Source organism: Dendrobates tinctorius, unplaced genomic scaffold (assembly GCF_039654945.1).
Source record: "Dendrobates tinctorius isolate UK_male_01 unplaced genomic scaffold, ASM3965494v1 ptg000197l, whole genome shotgun sequence".
Lineage (NCBI taxonomy): Eukaryota > Metazoa > Chordata > Amphibia > Anura > Dendrobatidae > Dendrobates > Dendrobates tinctorius.
Genome location: NW_027361864.1, coordinates 1602541 through 1612129, shown reverse-complemented (window position 1 = coordinate 1612129; position 9589 = coordinate 1602541). Strand labels below are relative to the sequence as shown.

Here is a 9589-nt window from a genome sequence, read left to right as displayed (position 1 = left end):
AGAGGTCTCCCCGGAAGACTCGGGGGAAGAGTCTGTGGGAAATGACCTGCAGTTCCCGTTTTCAGTCATGGCGGGTGATACGGAGGAGACCGGGGAAGAGGAGGAGGCTGACAGCCGTCCACCTCCCCGTTTGCTGGATTTAGAAGTTCAGAAAGATGACTTCCAAAGCGAGCAAATAAAGGATCCTACCCTTTCTCAGGCTAGGACAAATGTAAAAGTGATAAATGGGGTACCCGTAGAACCTGGCTCTAGGCTGGCATATCCTTACATGGTTCTGGAGAATGATTTACTCTATCAGATAGAGAAAAAGGGGGAAGATACGGTGCAACTATTAGTCGTGCCAAAACCCTACCGGCGGCAGGTGCTGGACCTGGCCCACGGACATGTGATGGGAGGTCACCTGGGAGTCCAGAAAACCACCGAAAGGATATTACACTGTTTTGTTTGACCAGGCATGCATCACGATATCCGTGAATATTGTGAGTCTTGTCCTGACTGCCAAGCCTCTGCACCTAAGCCCCGGTTCTGTAGCCCTTTGGTACCCCTACCTATTATTGAAGTCCCGTTTGAGAGGATTGGGATGGATTTAGTTGGGCCCCTTCCACGGTCTGCACGTGGACACCAACATATCCTGGTCATCTTAGATTATGCCACTCGTTACCCGGAGGCCATCCCTTTGCGTATCACGGCCACCAAGACGATTGCCAAGGAACTGGTGCATGTGTTTAGTCGGGTCGGTATACCAAAACAGATACTCACCGACCAGGGGACCCCCTTTATGTCCAGGGTAATGAAGGAGCTCTGCCGATTGTTACAAATCGAACCGTTACGCACATCCGTGTATCACACTCAAACAGACGGGTTGGTCGAACGGTTCAATAAAACTCTGAAGCAGATGCTGAGAAAGGTGATAGACAAGGATGGGAAGAACTGGGACTATTTACTTCCGTATTTGCTTTTTGCCATCAGGGAAGTACCCCAGTCTTCCACGGGATTCTCGCCTTTCGAGTTATTGTACGCCCGACGTCCTCGCGGACTGTTAGACGTTGCAAAGGAAACCTGGGAGGGTCAGGTCACTCCGTTTAAAACAGTGATAGATCACGTCACACAAATGCAGGACCGTATTGCGGCTGTTATGCCTATCGTCAAAGAACACATGATACAGGCTCAAGGAGCCCAAAAAAGAATCTATGATAGGGGCGCCAAGATCCGTACGTTTGCACCCGGAGATAGGGTGTTGATCCTGGTCCCCACGGTGGACAGTAAGTTCCTGGCAAAGTGGCAGGGCCCCTTTGAGATTAAGTAAGAACAAACCACTATGTGTGGACAATCCAAAGAATATATAAAGACAATGGGACTAGAATATGTATAAAAATTTATTTAATCTTTAATAAATCCAATTTAGGCAATCATAAAATTATGTAAAAACAAGTGCCAATGGCATACCGAAAAAGAATTATACAATCACAATATACATGAATATAATCATTCATGAGGACTGTCAAATAAGATGTATAGCAATGTAATAGTATATCTCCATATCACACACAGATATTTAAAAGGGATTAAGTGCATAAAGGTATAAACAATATGTGAACTAAAAATTATATGTAACCGATTAACACATACCACAGCAGAGTGATTCTACCCACAATTAGGTTGTAAAAAAGTCAATGTTACTAATATGCCATGGTGGTGAACAAACCTATAACACAGTGTATAACCATATAATAATACTCAAAACTGTGTGAACCAATATAAATGTTGCATACCCGTAGTGTGGAGACAGCCTCAAGGTAATGCCCGGCACTCCCCGACGCGCGTTTCGGAACCAGCGTCCTTCGTCAGGGGGGTGACGTATTGCTTAATGCCCCGGTTTAAATAAGAAGATACCAGGTGGATGGTTAATGACCGAACGCTGCTGGCGCATGCGCGGCAGGAGCAACCCGGAAGACATGCACAGAAAGGCGTCATGTGATCAGGCGCGTCAGGGAGACCCGGCGCGTCATGCACATAAAGACGCCCACTGTCATGGCACCGGGAACACATACAGCGCATGCGCACACGTCCGACCACAAAGGCATCCACATTGATCACTTCATGACCAGGTATCGATGAGAAAATAGCACTGGAGACTGACAATATAGTATAAATGAAAACAAAATAAAATTGTGATAACAAAAAAATACAAAGAGATGACACCGAAAAGGAAAAATAAATAAATGTGACAGTGAATAAAATACATGTGCATATACAACATAATAACAAGCACAAGAGAAGGGGGGAAAAATAACTATGATAACAATATATCACTATATCTAAACCCCCTTATTGATCTACATATTACATTATATCAGGGATCATATATCAAACAATATAAACAAAAAAACACAGACACACTTATCAAAAACTTCAAGATAGTGCATGATATATTACCAGCATATACAAAGTATCATAATCAAATAACACTTTTGTCAATATTGTTGGCACATCTCGATCCTTCCAAAATCATCCCACGATTTTTCAAACAGTACACAAGCAGAATCTCGATCACATATACCACTAAATAAAATAAAATAAAATACAAAATATATTAAAACAATATATTTAAAAAGCAATACATAAGAAACATAAAATACCACGTATGCAAACACCATTTGAGAAGATACACTCCAAAAAAAAGGAGAGAATACACACAAAAGAAAAGAAAAGAATATAAAAATTATAAAAATTATAAAAATGGGACAAAAGACAAATGCTCATTGAGACCACATGGGGACATAGAATTCAATGTCCAAATCCATTTGGTCTCAAGTTTGGCTAGGGACACACTAACATTCCCTCCTCTTATTGTGGGTCTAATCATGTCGATCCCTCTGACTTTCAACAATGAAGCATCACACTTGTGATGCAGCTTAAAGTGTTTGGGCAAAGTCTTCAGCAATGAAACATCCTGAATGTCTCTTGCTGCTAGAATACCCAGAACATGTTCACGCACTCTAACTTTGAGGTGCCGGGTCGTCATACCCACATAAATAAGAGAACAGGGACATGTTGCATAGTATATGACCGCTTTCGACAGGCAATTAATCGAATGTTTGATCTCAAAAGATTGTGATCCATTCGCATTAGTAAAACTCTGTATATTAATAATATTGGGGCATGCTACGCAATGTCCACATGGTCTACAACCCAGTGGAGATTTAAATCTATTGAGAAATGTCTTGTTTTGTTCTCCAACATAATGACTCTTCACTATACCATCTCTTAGATTCGGTGACCTTCTATATGTAATCAGCAGAGGGACTCCACACATGTGTATAATCAAAGAGGCAGACAACTAAGCCCTCAAATCACTGGTGGAGTCACTGTTGCACGATATCCGCAAGGTCTAAATTATAGAAATGATCTTATGTATTTCTATTGAGTGCTGAGATTTTTGGTGTTTTTTATTTTTTTTTTTTTTTTTTTTTGGGGTTTTTTTTTTTTTTGTTGTTTGTCATTTGATAGTTGCTATGTATTTATGCATTTATACGTGTGTATTGCACATGTTTTTATTTATTCTATGTCTTGTCCATTGTTGTATAGGTCTTTTCCTTTTTTTTTTTTTTTTTTTTTTCTTTCTTCTTGCAAGGGAGTGACTCCACCAGTGATTTGAGGGCTTAGTTGTCTGCCTCTTTGATTATACACATGTGTGGAGTCCCTCTGCTGATTAGGAATGTTTATAATCATTTTGTGAACTGTTTTGTTTCATGTCTCTGAGGAAGAACCTGGTGTAAGGTTCGAAACGCGTCAGGCGTGGGGGGGTCTGTTTTCCCCTTTATGGTTTTATCATGAAATTATGTGAATAAAACTTATCGTGGATTTTATCAAGTCTCCAGTGCCGGATCTTCCTTCTCTCTTCATGTTTGCAACACATGGTGGTCAGCCATTTGATCCCTAGGCACGACCGGCTTACAGGACTATTTTGGTGAGCACAAATTTCCCTTTCCCCTTCCTAGTTTTCTAAATATACTGACTAACTGTGCTCCCATCAAGCCGCACATTTGTTAACATGCAAGCCGGGACTAAAAATATTACAGCAACTTGCTTGTTAAGAAGAAAAAAAGCTGATGAATTATTTGGCATTTCCTCTGATAATGAGGATAAGATTAGTATGGACATGCATTCACTTTTCTCTGAGTTGGAGAGAAAGATGACTTCTCACCTTAAAACCTGGGGGGACTCAGTGACTCTTGAGAAATACGTTAGTCATAAGATGATACCGCGAGGTTTGAGATTAAAAAAGGTACCGACTGTGATTTATAATGATACCTTTCTACAGAAGTGGAATGATATTTTGAGTGAATGCTCTTTGAAACTAATGTCTCTTATTGTGGAGGAAGAATCTGTCAAATTGACCAACATTGAAGCTTCCATCAAAGATTTGGAGTCTAAGTTGGATGTATTTTCTGATCATATGACATTTTCTAAGAGCTATGAACGATTACATGCTAATATTGATAATTTGGAAAGCGGCATTACCAAGTCCAAGAAAAATAAGTTCCTGCGTGATCGCAGGGACTATGACTCTAATATGGTTTATGCTTGGAAACAAGTCACTCCGTATAAGCCTAGATCTATTCTCAAGAGGAATCAATCATTCCGTAGTAACAACGTCAGTTTTTCCTCATGTGAACAGTCTTTTAATTCACCTACTACTTCTGAGGGTTCAATGGACTCTAATCGGGTGTTACCTTTAACATCACATGCAAAAAACGGTCAAAGAAAACAAGGCGAGGTGGACGCCGACGTAAGAAGAAAGCATCAATATGGTCTGCGGAATGTGAATCATTGGAGGAAATAAACGGTAACATTGCTGCGTCTGATGAGTAGTGTTGAGCATTCCGATACCGCAAGTATCGGGTATCGGCCGATACTTGCTGTATCGGAATTCCGATACCGACTTCCGATATTTTTTCAATATCGGAATTCGGAATCGGAAGTTCAGTTGATTGACAGCCTGACGTCATCATGATGCGCGGTGTGTGCGCATCATGATGCGCCGTCATTTCGGGCCTTCCGGGGGTCTCTGCCGGCCTGCCGGGGGGCTGTGTGGACTGCCCGGGGTCTGTACCGGCCTGCCGGGGGGCTGTGCCGGCCTGCCGGTGGTCTGTGCACCCTGTGGGGGTCTGTACCGGCCTGCCGGGGGGCTGTGCCGGCCTGCCGGTGGTCTGTACCGGCCTGCCGGGGGGCTGTGCCGGCCTGTCGGGGGGCTGTGCTGATGTCCGGGGGTCTGTGCAAGCATCGTCCGATGGGACTACAAGTCCCATCTGGCGATGCCTGCTACCATGACAGTGATTGACACATTAGCCAATGATGGGACAGTAGTAGTCCCATCATCCGGCTAATGTGTTAAATGTTAAAAAAAAAAAATACTACATACATACTACATGCTACATACATACTACATGCTACATACATACTACATGCTACATACTACATATATACTACATACATACTACATACATGCTACATACATGCTGCATGCTACATACATACTACATACATACTACATGCATGCTACATACATACATGCATGCTACATACATACTACATGCATGCTACATACATACTACATGCATGCTACATACATACTACATGCTACATACATACCACATACATACTACATACATACTACATATATACTACATGCATGCTACATACATACTACATGCTACATACATACCACATACATGCTACATACATACTACATATATACTACATACATACTACATACATACTACATGCATACTACATGCATGCTACATACATACTACATGCATGCTACATACATACTACATGCTACATACATACCACATACATACTACATACATACTACATACTACATATATACTACATGCATGCTACATACATACTACATGCTACATACATACTACATGCTACATACATACCACATACATGCTACATACATACTACATATATACTACATACATACTACATACATACTACATGCATGCTACATACATACTACATGCTACATACATACCACATACATACTACATACATACTACATACATACTACATGCTACATACATACTACATATATACTACATGCATGCTACATACATACTACATGCTACATACATACCACATACATACCACATACATGCTACATACATACTACATGCATACTACATGCATACTACATACATACTACATGCATGCTACATACATACTACATGCTACATACATACTACATACATACTACATGCTACATACATACTACATATATACTACATGCATGCTACATACATACTACATGCTACATACATACCACATACATACTACATACATGCTACATACATACTACATATATACTACATGCATGCTACATACATACTACATATATACTACATGCATGCTACATACATACTGCATGCTACATGCATGCTACATACATACTACATACATACTACATGCTACATACATACCACATATATACTACATACATACAATACATTCATACAATACATACATAGACATACAGTACATATAACATAGAGTAACATACTTACCAATACTTGTCACATTGTTCCCCGAAGCCATTGTCTTTTCCGGAATAAATATTAACATAACAAACCACAAAAATACTCACCCACGATCCGAAGCAGTCCACGAGTGTGTCCCACGACGATCTTGGGTAGAGAACTGCAGCATCAGCTGATGCTGCCGTTCTCTACGGGCTGCAGGAATCCAATGACGGAAGGTAGGTATCCTTCCGCACTGTATTCCTCCGCCACTTAAAAAAAAAAAAGTCCCTAGTCTCACTTTATGCCATTGCTGTGTGGGAACTGATGCTGCAGTTCTCTACCCAAGATCGTCGTGGGACACACTCGTGGACTGCTTCGGATCGTGGGTGAGTATTTTTGTGGTTTGTTATGTTAATATTTATTCCGGAAAAGACAATTGCTTCGGGGAACAATGTGACAAGTATTGGTAAGTATGTTACTCTATGTTATATGTACTGTATGTCTATGTATGTATTGTATGAATGTATTGTATGTATGTAGTATATATGTGGTATGTATGTAGCATGTAGTATGTATGTAGTATGTATGTAGCATGCATGTAGCATGCAGTATGTATGTAGCATGCATGTAGTATATATGTAGTATGTATGTAGCATGCATGTAGTATATATGTATGAATGTATGTAGCATGTAGTATGTATGTAGTATGTATGTGGTATGTATGTAGCATGTAGTATGTATGTGGTATGTATGTAGCATGCATGTAGTATGTATGTAGTATGTATGTAGTATGTATGTAGTATATATGTAGTATGTATGTAGCATGTAGTATGTATGTAGCATGCATGTAGTATATATGTAGTATATATGTAGCATGTAGCATGTATGTAGTATGTATGTGGTATGTATGTAGCATGTAGTATGTATGTAGCATGCATGTAGTATATATGTAGTATGTATGTAGCATGTAGTATGTATGTAGTATGTATGTAGTATATATGTAGTATGTATGTAGCATGTAGCATGCATGTAGTATATATGTAGTATATATGTAGCATGTAGCATGTATGTAGTATGTATGTGGTATGTATGTAGCATGTAGTATGTATGTAGCATGCATGTAGTATATACGTAGTATGTATGTAGCATGTAGTATGTATGTAGCATGCATGTAGTATATATGTAGTATGTATGTAGCATGTAGTATGTATGTAGCATGCATGTAGTATATATGTAGTATGTATGTAGCATGTAGTATGTATGTAGCATGTAGTATGTATGTAGCATGCAGTATGTATGTAGCATGCATGTAGTATATATGTAGTATGTAGCATGTAGTATGTATGTAGCATGCATGTAGTATATATGTAGTATGTAGCATGTAGTATGTATGTAGCATGCATGTAGCATGTACTATGTATGTAGCATGCATGTAGTATATATGTGTTATGTATGATGCATGTAGCATGCATGTAGTATGTATGTAGTATGTATGTAGTATATATGTGGTATGTATGTAGCATGTAGTATGTATGTAGCATGTAGTATGTATGTAGCATGCAGTATGTATGTAGCATGCATGTAGTATATATGTAGTATGTATGTAGTATATATGTAGTATGTATGTTGCATGTAGTATTTATGTAGTATGAATGTAGCATGTATGTAGCATGTATGTAGTATGAATGTAGCATGTATGTAGTATGCATGTTGTATGTATGTAGCATGTAATTTTTTTTTTTTTTTTTTACATTCAACACATTAGCCGGATGATAGGACTATTACTGTCCCATCATTGGCTAATGTGTCAATCACTGTCATGGTAGCAGGCATCGCCCGATGGGACTTGTAGTCCCATCGGACGATGCCTGCACAGACCCCCGAAGCCTGCACAGACCACCGGCAGGCCGGCACAGCCCCCCGGCAGGCCGGCACAGCCCCCCGGAGCCTGCACAGACCACCGGCAGGCCGGCACAGCCCCCCGGCAGGCCGGCACAGCCCCCCGGAGCCTGCACAGCCCCCCGGCAGGCCGGCACAGCCCCCCGGCAGGCCGGCACAGCCCACCGGAGCCTGCACAGACCACCGGCAGGCCGGCACAGCCCCCCGGCAGGCCGGCACAGACCACCGGAGCCTGCACAGACCCCCTGGCAGGCCGGCACAGCCCCCCGAAAGGCCCGTACAGACCCCAGAGAGGCTGTACAAGGGCAGGAAAGGGTTTTTCTTATTCCGATACCGGAAGTCCCATAGACTTGAATGGGACTTCCGGTATCGGAATCGGCGATACCGATACTTTTTTTAAAGATCGGCCGATACCATCCGATACGATACTTTGAAGTATCGGACGGTATCGCTCAACTCTACTGATGAGTTTACAGTTATAAACATTTCAGCTACCATACTGAGTGAAGCTCAGCTGAGCGTTTTGAAGAGAGGACTTTCCTTTGTTCCTACATGTAGAGGGGATTTGTTTCAAACATTATGTGATGTCAATCGATTCGTGCGATTATTAACAGTTAAGAGACATTTCTTTACTCCTGATTCTGGTATTGGTAATCAATTTTCTGATATATCATCCTTGAGTTCAAACAATGTTGATTTGTTGCCACTTGCTGCTCCTGTTAGAGATCAAATTTTGTTTGACATGTTGTCTAGTTTGGAGAACACAAATCAACATACAGCAGTACAATGTGACACAAATGTACAGATATCTAACCCCACTTTTTATCCCCTGATATCTAGAGTGCCCATTATGGATACTTTCCAGAGGGCAATAGAACGTGATGTTAAATCTCTGTTGGATTCAGATGTGCAGTCTTGTATGAATTTATCTGCAATTGAGCAGCATGCGCTTCATCTACTAAGTAAGAACCAACATATAGTAGTCCGCCAATCAGACAAGGGGGGGTCAGTGGTGATTCTAGACTCACTACTATATCGCAATGAAATTTTATCCATGTTATCTGATATTAATACATATCATCCTCTCAACAATGATCCTACAAGCTGTATTCAGCAGGGTTTATCTGTGATTTTGCAGGAGGGTCTTGCTTTGGGAG

The 9589-nt window shown here is 40.8% G+C and overlaps 1 long non-coding RNA gene across 1 annotated transcript in view; it reads left to right on the top strand.

Annotated features, from left to right (window-relative positions):
* The first annotated feature begins 3626 nt into the window (after positions 1 to 3626).
* The window catches only part of LOC141056353 (uncharacterized), a 51233-nt gene continuing 45270 nt past the window's right edge, over positions 3627 to 9589 (top strand). The window contains exon 1 of the long non-coding RNA XR_012221622.1: positions 3627 to 3970. This is a non-coding gene — a long non-coding RNA (uncharacterized lncRNA). The remainder of the gene's footprint in view (positions 3971 to 9589) is intronic.